This window comes from Sciurus vulgaris (assembly GCF_902686455.1).
Source record: "Sciurus vulgaris genome assembly, chromosome: X".
NCBI classification, from domain to species: Eukaryota; Metazoa; Chordata; class Mammalia; order Rodentia; family Sciuridae; genus Sciurus; species Sciurus vulgaris.
This window is the reverse complement of record NC_136471.1, coordinates 2,974,494-2,993,465: the sequence shown is the minus strand read 5'-3', so window position 1 is coordinate 2,993,465 and position 18,972 is coordinate 2,974,494. Positions and strand designations below refer to the sequence as shown.

Sequence of the window (18,972 nt, the reverse complement as noted above, 5' to 3'; positions counted from 1 at the left end):
TAAAGAGTATTCTATACCAATTGAACCTAAAAGACATACACAAAATATTTCATGCAATAGTTTTGAGATATACATTCTTCTCGACTATACCTGGAACATTCTCCAGGATAGATCATATGTTATATCACAAAATAAATCTTAAAAAATTTAAGAAAATTTAAATCATATCAAATATCTTTTCTTAATAGAATGGTACATAACTAGAAATCAAATCAATAGAACATTGGAAATACATAAGCACATGGTATTTTTTTGGTTTTTAAAAATTAATATTTATTTCATGAATTAAAATGTAGAAAAAAGAATATAAAACACATTTAGGGTGATTCCATTAGAATTAGCAACTGTTAGCATTACATTTACTTCATATCTTTGAGTACAATTTAAAATGTTATATTTGTATGTTTTTTATGTAAAGTGGAAATTTCATTTACACTCTATTTCCAAATCTTTCCTTGTTTCCATACCTCTCAATGAATAATTCTGAAGATCTAATGAGTTAATAAAGAAATGAAAAATTTTCTTGAGAAAAATGAATATAGGAGCACAACATACCCAAATCTACAAATTAGAGCAAAGACAGTTCTAGTTCTAAAGGGAAGCTTACAATAGTAAGTACATACATCAAAAAAAAGAAAGGTCTCAAATAAGTAACCTAATGTTGTACATCAAGAGACTAGAGAGACTGACTTATCCAAAAATTACTAGGAGGAAAATAATAAAAGAACAGAAATTCATAAAATTGAGACAAAAAATATAAAAGATCAATAAAATAAAGAAGTTAAACAAAATTGACTATAATTTAAACAGAATAACAAATAAAATAGAGAAGACTCAAATAAATAAAATAAAACAAAGACAACTGATAACACAGAAACACAAAAGTTCATACAAGGATATTAAGAACAATTATATGCCAACAAATTGGATAACCTAAAACAAATGAATACATTTTTGCATGAGCACAACCTACCAAGATTTAATTAAGAAGGTGGGATATCTGAACAGACCAAAAATGATTGAATAAGTTATAAAATATCTCCTATCAAAGAAAATTCTATGACTTGACTGTATCAGTGATGAATTCTACCAAACATTTAAAGAACTAATATGGAGATTCCTCAGAAAACTTGGAATGGAACCACCATCTGGCCAAGTAGACCCACTCCGTGACCTACACCCAAAGGACTTAAAATCAGTATACTAGAGTGATGCAGCCACATCAATGTTCATAGCTGCTCAATTCACAATAGGTAAACTATGAAACCAACCTAGGTGTCCCTCAACAGATGAATGGATAAAGAAATTGTGGTATATATACTCAATGGAATATTATTCAGTCACTAAGAAGAATTATGACATTTGCTGGTAAATGGATGGAAGTGGAGAATATCATACTAAGTGAAATAAGCCAATCCCCAAAAAACAAAGGCCAAATGTTTTCTCTGATATGCAACTGTTAATTCACAATAAGGGGGATGGTGTAGGGAAGACTAGAAGTACTTTGGATTATACAAAGGGGAATGAAAGGAAGGGAGAGGGAATGGGAATAGGAAAGATAGTGGAATGAATTGGACATTACTATCCTATGTGCATGTATGTTTACATGACCAATGTAATTCTACATCATGTATAATCAGAAGAGTGAGAAAGTATACTCCATATATGCAAAATATGTCAAAATACATTCTACTATCATATATAACTAATACGAACAAATAAAAAAATAAAAATATAGTTACCATAAATCCCCCCAAGGAAATGAACTAATATGAATTCTTAAACTATTCCAAAGAATTGAAGTGGTGTGAATACTTTCAAATACATTTAATGAGGTTAGCATTACCTGATCCCAATATCAGACAAGAACACAACAAAAAACCTATAGTCCATTATTCCAAATAATCCAAAACAAAGTATAAAGCAAACTTAATTCAGCAACACATTGAAAGTTTATTAATCATGATTAAGTTGGATTCATCACAAGGATGCAAGGATGGTTTAATGTACACAAATGGATAAACGGGATGCATCACATTAACAGAATAAAAGACAAAAACCGTATGATATTTCAAAAGATGTAGAAAAAGCAGTTGACAGAATTCAACATCCCTTCATGATAAATCCTCAACAAATTAGATATAAAAGGATTCTACATCAACATAATTAAAGCAACATAAGACAAACACACATCTAATATCACACTGAATGAGGAATAGTTGAAAGCTTTCACTCTAAGTTCTGGAAGTAGACAAATCTACTTTCCTCACTTCTATTCAACATCTTACTCAAAGTCATAGCCAAAGCAATTGCTTTGAGAACTAGCATGATAAAGAAATAAACAGTATTCAATTTGGAAAAGAAGAAATTAAATTGTTCCTGTTTACAGATAGCATGATCTTATATATGGAAAAACCCCAAGTATCTACCAAAAGTTTATTAGCACTACTAAAATTCAGTAAATTTGCAGGATGAAAAAGCAACATACAAAAATCAGTAGCATTTCTATACACTTAGAGCAAAGTATGCAAAAAATAAATCAAGGAAAGAATAGCATTTTCTATCATTACAAAATTAAAATATTCGTAAATAAATTTTATCAAAGAGGTGAAATATCTCTTTTACTAGAAACTATAAAACTTTGATTAAATAAAATGAAATAGATACATGTAAGTGGAAAAAATAATGTTATTAAGTGTCAAAAGTGAGGTACAGATTCAGTGCAGTCCATATCAAAATGCCTATGACATTTTTTACAGAAATAGAAAAAGCAATACCCAAATTCACATGGAACCTTATTAGATCCTGAATAACCAAAGCAATCTCTAGCAAAAAGAATAAATCTGAAAGCATCACACCACCTGACTACAAAATATGCTATGAAGCTATGGTGACTAAAACAATATGGTACTGACATCAAAACATAAGCAGAAACCAATGGAACAAATGGATAATCCAGAAATAAAATCATGCATCTACAGCCAAGTGATTTTCAACAGAGTTGCCAAGAACACACAACAGGGAAATGACAGCCTCTTCAGTAAGTAATGTTGGGACAATAGAGTATTCACACACAGAAAAATGAAATTAGGCCTTTGTTTCAGTCCATTTTCTGTTGCAAGAATAAAATACCTGAAGCTGAGCACTTTATGGGGAAGAGTTTTATTTAGCTCACAGTTTTGGCAATTCAAAATCTGAGATTGGATAGCCTCACTTGTTTGGCCTCTATTTAGGGCTTCATGGTGAATGGCATCACAATAATAGGAGTGAATGCAGGAAAGGTCACATAGTGAGACTAGAAATCAGAGATATTCAGGGACCAGGCTTGCTCTTTTTCCCCCACTTCTTCCCTTTTCCTTTCCCTCTTCCCTTCCCCTTGGTTCTCTGCTTCTATTCAACTGATCTCCCTTCTATTTTTGTGAGATCCCTTTTTTATTCCTTTTACCTCTATATCCTCCACATATGAGAGAAAAATTTGACCCTAAACTTTCTGAGTCTAGCTTATTTCACTTAGCATGATCCTCAATTCAATCCATTTTCCAGCAAATAGCATAACTTCATTTTTCTTTATGGCTGAGGATATCCCCATTGTGCATATATACCACATTTTCTTTATCCATTCATCAGTTGAAGGGCACCTAGGTTGCTTCCATAACTTGGCTATTGGGGAATGTGCTGCTATAAATATTGGTACGCATGTATCACAATAGTATTCTGATTTTAGTTCTTTTGTATAAATGCCAAGGGTTGCATGGTGATTCCATTCCTATTACTGTTTCTTTCTTATACTCCACTAATGAATCTGCCAAGAAAGAAATCAAGAAAACTACTCCATTCATAATAGTCTCAAAAATAAAATGCTTAGGCATTAATCTAATTAGGGAGGTGAAAGAACTCTGCAATGAAAATTATAAAATTCTAAAGAAAGAAATTGAAGAAGACCTTAGAAGATAGAAAGACTTACTGTGTTCCTAGATAAGTAGAATTGATACTGTCAAAATGGTTATATTACCAAAAGTAATCTACAGATTCAGTGCAATCTCCTTCAAATTACCAAAGAAATTCTTCACAGCACTAGAAAACAAAAGTAGTCCTAAAATTTATTTGGAAGAATAAAAGACTCAGAGGAGCCAGAGAAATCCTGAGCAGCAAAAGCAAGGCTGGAGCATCATAATATCTGATCTCAAGTTATAGTACAGAGAAATATTACCAAAAACATTATATTGGCATAAAAAACAGATATGAACACCCATTGAATAGACTGGACTACACAGAGACAAACCCACCATTACTTACAATCATCTGATTCTTTGAAAAGGTAACAATGGATGAAAAGATAGTCTTTTAACAAATGGTGCTGGGAAAACTGCAGATTCACATGTAGAAGAATAAGATTAAATCCTTATCTTTCACTTTGCACAAAAGTCAACTAAAAGTGGATCAAAGTCCTAGGAATTAGAATAGAAACTTTGCAACTACTAGAAGAAATCACAGGATCAGCACTCCAACACACTTGTACAGCCACTTACTTCTTTAACATGACTCCTAAAAGTCAATAAATAAAACCAAGAATCAATAAGTGGGATGACACTAAATTAAAAAGCTTCTGAACAGCAAATAAAATGATTAAGAGCATGAAGCAAAAGGTTACAGAATGGGAAAAAATTCTTGCCAATTCTCTTCTGACGGGGGACTAATAACCAGAATATATAAAGAAATTTTAAAAACTTAACACTAGAAAAACTAATAACCCACTCAATAAATGGACAAAAGATCTAAAGAGACATTTCTCAAAAGAAATATAAATGAACAACAAATATATACAAAAATGTTCAACATCCTTAGAAATCAGGGAGACACAAATCAAAACTACATATGCTTACTCTCTTTTTACAATAACTTAACTGCATAGGAACTAACTGGGGTCCTGTAAAAAACACATTAATCCCTCCAAGGGCAGCATCCCCAATGATCTAACCACCTTCCTCCAGGCTCTATTAAAGATTTCACTACTGCCCAACATAGCCACATGGTAGTCTAAGCTTCTAGCACATTAAACTTTTTGGAACACATAAAAACCATAGCATTTGCCCCTGTCCCACAAGGTGCATGCCCTTCTCACTATCTATGTAAAATATAATCGTTCCATCCTCAATCATTCCAAACTCTCAACCATTCCAACATCACTCAAATGTCCAAGACCAAAGTCTCATCTGAGACGCAAGGCAAACTTTTCCCCCTCTGAGCCTATAAAACCCAAACCATATTATCTGTTACCAATATGCAGTTGTGGGACAAACATTTCTATTCCAAAAGGGATGAATGAGTAATTGGAAGGGAATGACCAGCCCAAAGCAAGAACAGAACCAAGCAGGGAAGACATTAAAACTTGAAGCTCCAACTCTGGCATCATATACACACCATGATGGTGGGTGTGCCCAAGGCCTTGGGAAACCCCATTCCCATACTTTTGCTGACTGGAGCCCATTTGGCTGCTCTTTTCCCAGACTGGTTTTGCATGCTGCTGGTGGCTCTACCTTTTTTGTGACTCAAGTGCAATCATCCTACTCCCATGACTCCATTAGGCATTCCTAGTGGATAATCTCTAACATTGTAGCAGGCTTTTGCCAGGACTTCCAAGCTTTCCTTTAAAACCTTGGTGAGAGCAACCGTGACTCTATAGCTCTTATATTCTATGAATCTGCAGGAACAGCACCCTTTAAACACCACAATTTGTTATTTCCTCCCTTTAGAGAGGTACTGTGCATCAAACCTGAGGACTGATAGAGGCAACCACAGAATGCTTTTCCAGGAATAAAGGAGCAGAATACTAAGGTGACCCTGGGCATTGAGCCTATGGAGAAGACCCCAGCACTGTTTCCCAGAATATTTCTCTTCTTCTAGAACTCTTTTCTGTGATGGAAGAGGTGGTCTTGCACATTTCTGTGCTACCTTTCAGTCCTCTTTCCCATTGTCCTCATGCAAAGGATTTGACTTCCTTTTACTCTTGCTAAACTGTAGCAAATAGTTCCTGGACCACCACACAATTACATGTTTTTTTCCTCACCCCTTCCCTGATGAGCCCACAGATTTTTCAAGTCTTTCTGCTCTGCTTCCTTTTCCTCTAAAATCACACTGAAAACAGTCAGAAGTATCTGTGCAGCCCATTTTACATTTTGTTCAGAAATTTCTTTTACAAGATACAGTAGGTCATCCCTTTCAAATTCAGCCTTCCATAAAACTCTAGGGAATGGACACAACTCAGCCAAGTTCTTTGCAATGGTGTCACAAATGTGACCTTTACCCTCATTTCCATCTGAGACTGGTTCCCTAGACTCCTCATCTTTTAAGCCCTCATGAGAATGGCCTATAAGCTTCACTTATAGCATCCTTGGGGTTTTTCTAGCTGGCTCCACCAAACTCCTCCAATGTAGAATGCAAAATTATTCTGATTATACTACAATGGTCAATATGTGGCCTTATAAGTTTTTCAAAACAATAGACCTGTAGAAAACATTTTGCTGAATCCAAATGCATATTAAACCACATGAACTACCAGTACACACACAGTAGAAAGTGACTATGCAAATATGGACTTTTGTTAATAATAGCATCTCTATATTAGTTCATCAGTTGTAACAAACATATCGCATTAATTCAAGATGTTAATAATAGGGGAAACAAAGGGGTCAGTGTATTAGGTAATTCTCTGGACATTCCATTCATTGTCTTTGTAAATCTAAAACTGTTCTAAAATAAAACCTAATAACCAAAAAAAATTGAAAATACAAAGTCCTGGTGGGGGATGTTGAGCAAGGGTGACTCCTGTACTATTAGTAGGATTGCAAAATTATATAGTTTCTTCAAAGAATGGTTTGATGGTTTCTTGTAAAATTAGACATTTAGTTCATGTATAACCCAAAATCCCCTTCCTGCATATTTACCCAGTAAAAATGAAAATAAATGTGCAAACAAAAACCTGTGCCAGAATAACTATAACAGCATTATAATGTTATCATTTATAATAGCCAAAAGTGGAAACAATTCAAACATTAATAAATGGACAAATTGCATTTCTGGATGGATAAGCTACTCAACAACATTAAAAAACAAACATGCATGAATCTTAAAAGCATATGCTAAGTAAAAGAAGAATGGAGGAAGGAGGGACTATATAGAGGGAAAAGAGGGGTGGGAGGAGTGGGGGGAAGGGAAAAATAACAGAATGAATCAAACACCATTACCCTATGTAGATGTATGATCACAGAAATGGTATGCTGCTACTCCATGTACAAACAGAGAAACAACATGTATCCCATTTGTGTACAATAAAATTTTAAAAAGCCAGACACAAAAGTCTACATATTTATGATCCCATTTATGTGATACCATAATAGAAAGAAAATTTTAAGGACAGAAAACAGATCAATGGTTGACTGTGGTTGTAGGGGGGAAAAGAAAAGCCTGCAAAGGAGCTCTAGGGAAACTTTTAAAGGGAGGTAAATTGTCTTTTTATTGTGACAGTGGTGATGGTGGATCATAAGTACTTGTCAAAACTAGAACTGTACACTTGCAAAGGGTAAATTTTGTTTTATGCCAATTAAATGTTAATAAAGAGCTGAATGAAAAGTAAAATTTGGTTAGGAATATGTCCAATATGTAACTAATAACATTGTAATCCTCTATAAAGGGTTGTAAAAACAGACTTGAATACATGACAAGATATATTATCATGAACAGTATGTTTCTGTATCAAAAAAATGTCAGTTCTTCTCCAAATCATTCTAAAGATTCAAAATAATTCCAAAAAGGCCAACATAAGGTTCTTGGAATTTGGCAATCTCATTCTAAATTTAATATAAGACATCTAAGGGTCAAAACAATCAAGATAATTCAAAAAGAGCCAAAAAAATGTCATGGATGTGGGTGAGGGCAAAGAGTAAACAATAACTTGAACTTACTAGTATTAAGATTTATTAAAAAGCATTCATTGATAAAATAATACCTGTGCAGTCAAATGGATTAATGGAAGATAATAGCATATAAATAGACTCAAGTATAGAAATGAGACAACAAGATAGAATTTGCATTCTAAGTAGCTGTGTTTACATAGTATTGAAGTATGGTATTTTACATAGAAAAATAATCCATATTTCACATTACATATAAGAATAAAGTCCAGATGGATTAAAAAACTAAATGTAAACAAAAAATGAAACTCTTCAAAAAAAAGTTGGAGAGCACCTTTTAGGATCATGAGATGAGGAATGTTTACCAAAAATGATACAAAATGCACAATTCATGAAAGAAAGCATTGATCAACTTGACATCAAAATTTAAACTTTCCATATGATTAAAAAAAACCCATAAACAAAATAGAAAACCAAGTAGCATACTAAAAGCAGATATACTTAACACATTTCACAGGCCAATGATTAATATCCAAAATATATAAAGAACCCTTGCAAATCAGAAAAAAAAACATAGCAATAGAAAATTAAGTAAACATGGGTTGTTCTGAGTGTTGTATTTGGAGTCTGGGGCTAGACACTAAGGAAGTTAAACTTCATCTGTAAGGTTTTATTTATATTAAAGCTTACAAAGCAAAAAGAACAAAATGTTCACAATCGTTCATTCTGTAATGTATATATGGTTATTTGTGCATTGATTTAGTCACTTCTCTCAGTTTCCTTCTAAATATTTTCCAATCCTCACAATTAAAAACAATAAAAACAAACTTGTGAACCACAAATTTGTAATAGTAAATTTGAGCAAAGTGAAGTAATAGGAGCTAAAATTGTTAATAATGATTTCCCTGTATACAAGCTATATCAGTTAGTAGAAATGGTAGAAAGACCTTCTTCACAAAATTAAAAGCATAAAAATAAATTATACTGGTATTATACAGTCTACACAAACAGAAGCTTACAAAGACCACACAGATAGTAAGAAAAACTGAAGTAATACAAGTTATTCAAAAGCCACAATAATATTTAAGCTTTGTAACTAGGACAAGAAGAGACAGATTAAAATAAATGGAAAATAGATAAATCTCAAAAATAACCTACTATATATAACAATTTTTATATATTATTCAATAGTGGAAAAGAATGAATTAGTCAATATTTGGTTCTATGAAACAATTGAAGGGTAAAACAACTTAGAAAATTACCTCACACCATACAGCAAAATAAAATTCCAGAGGGATTAAGCCTGAGCAATAAAAACTAAAACAAAATCCATTCAAGCACTTATCCAATTTTGAATGAAGAAGAACTTCATAAACATGAATTTATCAGAAGAAAATACAAATGAAAAGATAGATATACTTACATAAAAATTAAGAATGCTCTGCAGAAATGTTAATTTAAATGCAAACAGGGAAAATATTTTCCACACATTGAATAGAACAAAGGTTTAATATCTACTAAATGTATACACTATCCATACAAATAAATGAAAAACATAAAATTCTCAGTATAAGAAATGTACAAGGGCCACAAATATATGTTCATAAAAAGAAAGCAAAAGTGATCAATAAATATAACAAAGTATTCAAATTCACTATAATAAAAGAAACATGTATTAAAACAATAATCTGCATACAATGGCACACACCTCTAAGGCCAGCAACCCAAGAGACTGACTGAGGGAGGAGGATTGCAATACTGAGGCCAGCCTCAGCAACTTGGTGAGACCCTGTCTCAAAATAAAAAATGAAAAGGGCAGGAGATATAGCTCAGTAGTGGAGTTCCTCTGAGTGCAATCCCCAGTACTACAAACACACACAAAATAAGATCATATTTTGCCCCTACCTGATTGGAAAAGACTTTAAAAGAAAAGCAACAGCCACCAAGAACCTTTAAAAGTTAATATCCTTAGGCCTAGTAATGGCTCTTATAAAAACCCATCTTAATTCATTAAATACAAAGTCATGATCTACAATATGTTATTTTTCTAGGTACTAGGAATACAACAGGGAACAGAACGGGGAAAACTCCTTGTGCTTGAGAGGCTTACATTTTAATACTAGGGTCCAGGTGATGTTACAGAACAAGGAAGGAAAAAAAGGAACAATGAGTATTAGAGGAGACAGGTTTAACTCTTTATGTAAGGTCATTATAGGAGACCTCAATAAGGTAATAATTGAAAAAAGAACTTAAAGAGATGAAATTCAAAGAATAAAGATTTATGTATAAAGATACACATTGCAGAGTAACACAAAATTGAAAATAATTTGAACAACCAATATTGGATCTGTCAAGTTATTAAGGCATAAATTATACAACTGAAAATTATATGGCTGTTAAAATTGTTTGAAGGCTGCTTAATGATGTGTGAAAATGCTCACAAAATAATATTATTGGAAAAGCAGATATAAATAGAACATATAAGATGCCATCCCATTTATGTAAACATGGAAACACATCTGGAAAGAAATATTGCAAGTTATCTCTGGCCTAGGGATTTAAAAGTGATTTGTGTTAACTTCTCTTCATTTTCCAAGTTTTCTGTAACATGGGTATTTTATTCTAGAACCATAAAAAAAATAAAGGTAGATGTTACTGTCAAGGTAGATTGAAAAATGTACAGAAGGGTTTTTGTTTGTTTGTTTAAATGAGTTCAGGTTGGTCATCGCACAGGAAGACTGATACTGAAAACTGAAGTGTCTGCTAATAGAAGGCACTCAAAACTATATGCCAAATAATCTGAAAAACTGGGAACATATAGGCTAGAGGAAAGTTTCAAAGAACAGTAAGCCATCTTCATGTATTTCAATGTCTGTCACAGGGAAGGGAAATTGAAATTACTTAGCATTGGAGTTGCTCCAAGAAGTGAGACCCACAGGTTGGACTCAGAAGACAGATTTCAGGTCAGTATGAAGAATAACTTGCTAACAATCACAGCTGTGTATTACCAGGTATATTAAATAACCTTTCCTGGAACCATTGACACTGAAAATAGGTGACCATATGTATTGGGTGATAAGACTGCCATTAAATGACCCTGTCATTTCTGAGTTCCTCTTGTACTATTTTGAAAGTTATTTTATGCTATGATCACTGACATAATTCCATCTCTGTCCACATATCCTTCCTTTCAAAAAAATCTATGTAATATTTTTTCCTTATAAGAAATCTTTTTTAAAGTGAAAAGCACTCTTCAAAATATATGTCTTGGAGCTTTTCATTCTTTCTTCTGTGTACAGTGAGGAGACATACTGTGTACAGACATCAGTACCTTTAAAATCATGCTTTAAATACAATTTTTGTATTATAAACCAGTATTCTCCTCTACCATATAACTCTCCTTCAAGAAAAAGACTGCGTGGACCATTACTTTTCAGCAAATAAGATAACAAACTCACTTCTATTTCACAGTATCCTGAACCATTTTATTCTCAGGGGCTTTATTTTCAAAGTTGCAGCTGTGGAAATGTCACCTAATAGCTATGTTTACTACAGATTTTAGAATATAGTCAGTTCTTTCCTTAGTTCTCAGACACAATTTCAACCATCTCAGGAATGCAAGAAGAGGTTTTCTTGTGAAATCTGCCAAAATATCTGAATACTTCTACCAAAGTGAGTAACCTTCCTAATTTTGTACAAAATTCTTATTTTACTTAAATAAGTGATTGAACTTGAACTACCTGCATAGGACCATAAGAATGCAGTGTAGAGCAGAGCATGAACCATAAAACCCTTATAAATCATCTAGGTCTAATCCAACCCCTCTCATTTTATAGACATGGAAACTGAGGCTCACACAAAACAACTGATGTGTCACAGGAATTCCAATCAGTAGCCAAGTCAAGACAAGAATCTAAACCAGGCTATCAAAATTTCATTTTTAAAGGGACTTTTAATACACAGTTTTCCACAACAATGTTTTCTCTTGTCAGGTTCTTCTTTCTATAAATTGCTGATGGAGAGAGTTAAGGGATCTGGTGAGGGTTTTGGCTTATTGAGAGTTTCAGTTAAGCTAAAGACATGTCATCCAAGTGACATGTCACCCAAGTAAGCTTGTGCTCCTGTGATCCTGAGCCTGGGGGGACCTTTACCTCCTTTAGTATTGCAGCATAATCATCTGCCAGACATCTGCAAAATGGATATGCATCATCCAACTTAACTGTTCATAAGCACTGTGAGCATTAGAGTGGGAAGAACTGTTCCAAATTGGGTGTCATTTGTCAACACTCAACTCTGCTGCAAAATCCCATAATGGTGACAACACCTTCCTTCTTAAAGCAGTACATTTTCCTCTACACAGGAATCACAATTTATGACAATATAGTTTAATGGTTTATAGAATAATATCTATCTCCCCATCTAACCCTAAGCCCCAAGGTGGCAAAAATTATGTCTACTTTGTTTACCATTATATTCTATATGCCTAGAAAACGGTATGTATTCAGTAAATATTTGTCCAAAAAAGATACTCTTGGCACCTTTGTTTCTGTACTTTTCTAATTTCCCATGTACATCTCTGATCTTTTTTCTTTTGTAGCCTTCACACAGGTTAATCTTTCCCCACTATATCCAAAACTAAGAATTCTCCAAAGTACTAGATGACTTCTTTCCAGAGCTCCAGTTCAACATTTTCAACTGTACTCAGTACCTCTTGCTGGGCTACAGCAGTCACACACTACCTGTGTGAACTTGGGCAGATCAAATCACTCTCTCTCAGGATCACTTTGCTCACGTATAAAAGACTCCACCTATCTTCCCAAACATTTCTCACACGCTGTATTTCACAATATACAACTGGCCTCTGCCTAGAATGCCTTGTTCATCCCCCTGCTCTGCATGCCCCAAATTTGTCTAATCTTCAAACATCAGTTCAAATGCCACTTCCAGGAAGCTTTGATATCCTTGAAGCCCTCAGCCTTATGGACATGGATGTCATCCTTCTAGTACTATAGTTGTTTGCACATTCTGCTTCCTCATATTTGGCTGTGTTGCTTTGGTGGATGAAGGCTATTTCTAGTGACTCTGTATCTCCCACATTGTCTTTGGATTATAGCAGGCACTTACTGACCTTCCACTTACTACATTCAACTTAGACCATATCATCCACCCTGCCTAAAACCCTTTAATTCAGTCCCCCATGCTTCTGGAATAAAGGACTAAAATTCTTAAAATGGACCACTCCAGCCACACTAACTTTTGTGCACTTTCTCAAATTTCCTATGCTTCTCTCACATCAGGGTCCTTGTACATGCTCTTTCCTCCAACTAGAGATCTGTGCCACTATCTCCACTCCAATGCCATACAGCTTCAATAGCACTTTCTCAAGGGGACTTTGCTTAAACCCCAGACTAGGTAAGTTGCCTCTGTTGTGTGTTTCCATAACTCCACCCTCATCCTTCTACTTTCATAGCATTTATCATTGACTGGAGTGACATATTTGTGTTATGATTCTTCCCCCATAGAACTACAAACCTCAAACAAGAAGGGACTGAGCTCATTTGCCTCACATTTGCATCCTGTGCACAGTGCCTACCCATATCATTACATAAATTGATAATAATAAATAAATAAATAAGAGTTGAATGATTGAACTGACAAATATCTGAGTTAAGTGTAAAGACTCAAGACTTAGTATGTGAAAAACCTTTGCCTAGCTTCCTAAAATCTGTACAAAGTCAAATTGGGATGTCAGGTAGCTCTCTATTCACCACATAAACTGATAAAACAGGATGAATACTGTCTCCCCAGTGCTGGAATCAAACCAAAATTACCATTTTTACTAAATGTCTAGTCCCATAAGAAACACAAAATGGTCCATGCATTCATTTAGCAACATTTATTAAGCACCTACTCCATGCCATACAATAGACAAGTGGCTGATGATATAATAAATTGAACTAATACAGTCTTTTATTTGCTTTGAATATATAGATCTAGGACTGGAATTCACAGACGTTATAAAGAAGTTAAGAGAGTTTATTTTTTGTTCTTTTTTTTTTTTTTGCAGTCACAATACCTGAATAATTCTACTTTGTAAAGATGTTAAGTTCTCCATCAAAGTTGGTATTGGATCTGAGAGTGAAAGATCATCTGGCAGAGGCATTTTAGAAATTATAGCTGGGCCTAATTTGGCTATCCTAAATTAGGTGGGCAAGTAGCCTAGACCAGAACTCCTCAAAGTGTGGTCCACAGATAAGTGCCTACCTGCAAACTTTATTACCAGGCAGTAAAGATCTAAGTGTAAAAGTTGAAAGTAAGCACTTAGAAAACATTATAGCAATTTGAAAAAAAATAATTTTATGTGTCTTGAATCTAATAATAAAAATGTTGGCTTGTGTTTTTCTATGTCTTTCCTCTCATTTTCTACTAATTCATAATTGATTTGTCTTACTAAAGTAACAGTCTGAAAATTGCAGGGGGTGTGTATCTGGTCCCTCACCAAGTAGACAATTTGACAAGCACTACACTAGTGCATTACTACTTGAACTGTGGTCAGTGGAACAGCAGTTTGGGGGATCACCTGGGAGCTTATTAAAATGCCCAAGCTCAGGCTTCACCCTAGACCTCCTGAATCAGAATTACCATTTTGACAATATCCCAAGAGATATTTTTGCACATCAAGGTTTGAGAAGCACTGGCCTAAATGATTTCTGAAGTCCTTTATAACTCTAAGATCTTATGATTTACTTCAAATGAGAATATCAGAGCTGAAAGGCCCTTGGAGATAGACTCTATCTCATCATTTTATAGATGGAGACACTGAGGCTCATGGAAGGGAAACCATGTGTCCAAGGTAATGGCAAATTGCCAGAGTCAGGAAAGAAACAAGATTGGCTGACACCCAGGCCAGTGATCCACTCCAGCACACTACTTGCTTAATTCTTTTCTACATAATCCCACATTATTCCTGAAATTTTCTGATAGAACTGTTTTTCTTCTACCTTTCATATCCTGTATGAACCTTGAATTGCCACCATTTCAAATATCTCCTTTGTGACAATTGCTATTAACCCCACCTCTGAAATCTTTCCACATGGCCACTGCCTAGCTTCTATGACATTCTGGGGCTTTAGAAGGACTAGCACCAACTTATTCCTGGGCTTTAGAAATACAAGAGACCTTCTTTGTTTTCAGCAGTCCAGCTGACACCAGATAGCAAGTTCTTCCAAGGATGAGAACACATGCTATCAGGGCTGTTTCAGAAAGCTCAGTTTGTAGCTGACAGGCAAGTGGGATATTAAGCCATATTAATAAAGGTCCAGTCTCCAGAATCAGGTAAAGGATGATAATTCACTTTGTGGTGTTGTCAGACCTGACTCCAGGGGGAAGTACAACTGCTGTCTTCAACTAACTGAAGAACTGTTATTAAGAAACAGTGTTTTTTTCCAGATAGTCCCAAAGGACCAATGGATAGAAATTACAGGGAGACAGATTTGGGGTTAAAATGGAGATTACTTTCTGACAACCAGAGTTGCTCAAAGATACAAAGAGCCACCTAATGAGCTCTCTGCCACTGCAGGGAATTCAAATAGAAAACGGTCAACAAATTGGATACTTAAGACAAATTTAAGAACTGAAAGGAGAAGTCAAGCTTAATGACTTTGAGGGATCCTTCCAGTTCCAAGGTTTTAGTGTTCTAAAATTTTCAGTACAGGATGACTCCAAGCTCTCAGGAAATAAAAGCAGAATCTGTTCCTAAATGGCACAATTAGAAGCTGGATGTGAGATAGATGTGGAAAGTGAAGTCTTTCCAGGCATCATTTGCAAAGGAAAGTAAGCAGACCTGGGGAAGCCTTTCAGGCAGCCCCTCCAGGAAGCCCAGGTGACTTTTAGCCAAACATAAGCCAGCCACCTGCCCCGCTCCAAGTTCCTGCTCCTCTCCACAAAGGCCAGGCCATTGCTCTTCAAAAAATCTTGCAAAAGGACATGATTCCTATTGTGCCTACAATTGCCTAACAGATAAAGATGCAAATTCCTCCCCAACAAGCAGTAGGACTTGATGGATAAGACCATCAGTTCTGGGACCAAGTTATTTGTGATTAAAGTCTTGATTGGGACACTTACTGCCCTGGGATTTTGAACAAGTCACTTAACCTCTCTGTGCCTCAGCTTCCTCATCAGTAAACCACAGATAATAATAGTGCCTGCTTCCATAGGGTTGATGTATGAATTCAATGAGAAAATAACATTAAACCCTCAGTCTAAGATCCAAAACACATTAAAAACTCAAGAATATTGGCAGTTAGTATTATTGATGCTATAATTACTATCATGGGCATGGCAGTGCCACTAACTCAAGAAGCCCCTATCAAGCAATTCCCCAACCAATTCAAAGGGGTTATGACAGCTTCAGTGAGCCCTTCCACAGCTACAGACAACCCGAACCTGCTGACCCTCAATAATCCATACTATTCACATTGGGAATCCTGGCTCCTCACCCCCCTTGTCTCCACATCCAACAGCCATCCCTCCCCCAGTCCTCCTGCCTGTGCCACCCGCAGCTACAGTCAGAGGAGCAGCAAACTGGGAAGACAGCTCTAGTCAAACCATCAGGTGTTTCCTCCTTCCCAAGGACACAGCTGGACCCAAGATGATGCCCACCAGTGGGAAGGGAAGAGAAATTTGAATGCCTGGTGTAAGCTGTTAGCTCAACTACCCAGGCAGTGGGTCTTCCCTCACAGAAGCAAGAGAAACCTCCCAAGTTTGTGGAGGAACTCAGGCCCAACCCCACAGTGAGCCTGGTAAAGGAATGGGGAAGGTCTCTACCTGCCTCAAAGGAAGCAGTTATTTACAACTTTCTACTCACTCGCATATGGGGGAGGTAATGGAGAAAGGGGCTACATGGTCTCCTCCTTCTTTCTCATTTCCAGCAGCCAGACGCAGCTGCAGAGAAAGAGTTAAAGGAGGGAGGAAGCTCCAGCCATTACCCCATCCTCGGTGCCTAGGGCTGTCTGGGGGGTCATGACAGTGCTGTCTGCTCTAGCTAGGGGCCACTCTGTGGCTTTCTGCAGCAGCTGCCAGGGTCCCCCAAGCAATTTGCAAGGTCAATGCTGACCTGCTTCCAAAGAAGAACAAAACAATTCACTGACAATGAAGCAAATCGCGCATACACCACCACATCTCAACCCCCCCCTTCCCCAAAGCAGATTTTACCCCAGTTCCTCCCTGCCCAGATGCCGTCTCTGGGCTTCCACCAGCGCCACTGGGGAACCCAGGATAGCATCACAGCTGCAGAGCATGTCTCGCCTCCCCGACCAACCCAAGGAGACTCTCAGTACGGGGGAGATGCTATCGCTAAAGGAGACCTGAGCTTGGGGGAGGGGGAAGGAAGAACATCTATGTCTCTTACCGAGCGCCACAGTCACTTTTCCGAAGCAGAGAGGAAAGAAGGATGAATGAACTGAAACAAGTTGGAGGTTGAGCCCCGACAGAGCTCGCCGCCTTCTCTTTCTCTGGGTCTCTCTCCTGGTTCTCTCTCGGTCTGTCTCTCTGGTTTGCTCGCTAGCTTGCGCGCGCTCACGCTCTCCCTCTCTCCCGCCCTCCCTCTCCCTCTCTCTCTCCCTCCCTCCCTCCCTCTCTCTCTCTGTCTCTTTCTCTCTCTCTCCCTCCCTCTGCCTTTTCCTCTCCCTCTCCCCCCACTCTGTCAGTCCCTCCCTCCTCTCCTCCCCTCCCCTCTCCCTTCCCCCTTTGCTGGCTTAGGGTTCACCACTGCTGGAGCTGAGCACGCGGCTGTGCTTGGCTCTGAACGCAACACTGCAAGCCTTTAGGTCTGTGATTGTACGAAAGAATAAAGTAGTATTTTATTCTTTAAGGTTTCCAGCAGAGAAATAGAGGGGAGCTCAGAGAGAAGGGGAGGAGCAGGGAAACAAGGAGAAGAGAAAGAGCAAAAGGGTACGAGCGAATAGGAGGATAAAGGAAGTATGGATTACCGTAGCTGATGTGTGATGCTTACTTGCTGCTCCAAGACAGAAGAGTGAGCTTCCTCCCTTTCTTTCTGTCTCCCTTACATCCCTATGGGCGTGCCTTCTAACCCAGGCTCCAAATAAAGGTTTGACAATCCTGTCTGCTCAGATTCTATCTCTGAGGATAATAATGAGCTAAAAAATTGTACATCAAAGGGGATATCATTCACACTCCACGAAGAAGAAAGAGTTCAGCCACATTGATCCCCTAATGACCTAACTTCCACCCCACCCCCTACAAGTAGGAGTGTGGACCCAATTCAAAACTGTCAGCTAGAGCTTCCTGCTACACAAGACACACAAACAGAAGAACCACCGGATACCCTTTCAGAATATTCTGAAGGTAACATAGATATATGTAAGTGCGTGAGGCTTCACATGAGTTTGCGCAAGGGGGAAGAAGAGACGGAGGAGGAGGTTGACTGACTAGAGACATGAAAGAATCATATTTCCGTTCGGGCAAAAGAACAAACAACCTGGGCATACTACTTTAAAAATACAACATAAGGTGGAAAGAGACTCAGGCTAAGGCTACAATAAAGGTACTTAGGTTTGAGTCTTGCCTCTGAAAATTACTGTGTTGCCTTGGATGGGTCAATTCTTCAATCTAGCACTTATTATCCTTGGTGGCTAATTAAGGTGATGTAAGTATATGATTGTAAAAAAAGTAATTTCTTATCCAGCAATTTGGAACCTAAAGACAGGAAACTTTCAAATGAAGGAGAAATTGAACCATAGAGAAATTGAACCATAGACTACCACATTTCCAAGGCTTTTTAAATGGAACCCCAAATTGCAGTGAGTTAACATTGTATTTTTAGAGTTTCAGGGGCAATGTGAATATGGGCATATGTATATAGGGAATTTGATACATTCTCTTATGAAACAATTCAGCCTCTACCTATATATAATGATTATGATAAAATTTTTCTTAATTGTTCCCTCAGATTTCCAAGCCATTTAATCAGAGACATAAATGAACTTGCATCTTGTATTTTAAGTATATTGGCCTCAGTTAACACACAGAAATTGAGACATGG

The 18,972-nt window shown here is 36.7% G+C and overlaps 1 protein-coding gene across 4 annotated transcripts in view; it reads right to left on the bottom strand.

Moving 5' to 3' along the window:
• Positions 1-17,979, bottom strand: part of GABRA3 (gamma-aminobutyric acid type A receptor subunit alpha3) — a 273,077-nt gene extending 255,098 nt beyond the window's left edge. For 2 of the 4 annotated variants that reach the window (XM_079124687.1, XM_079124686.1), the window contains exon 1: positions 17,320-17,454. The gene's annotated coding sequence lies outside the window, so the exon portion shown is untranslated. Of the gene's footprint in view, positions 1-17,319; positions 17,486-17,899 lie in introns of those variants that run through there. The other 2 variants (XM_079124688.1, XM_079124689.1) reach the window with 2 other exon arrangements.
• Positions 17,980-18,972: the final 993 nt, after the last annotated feature.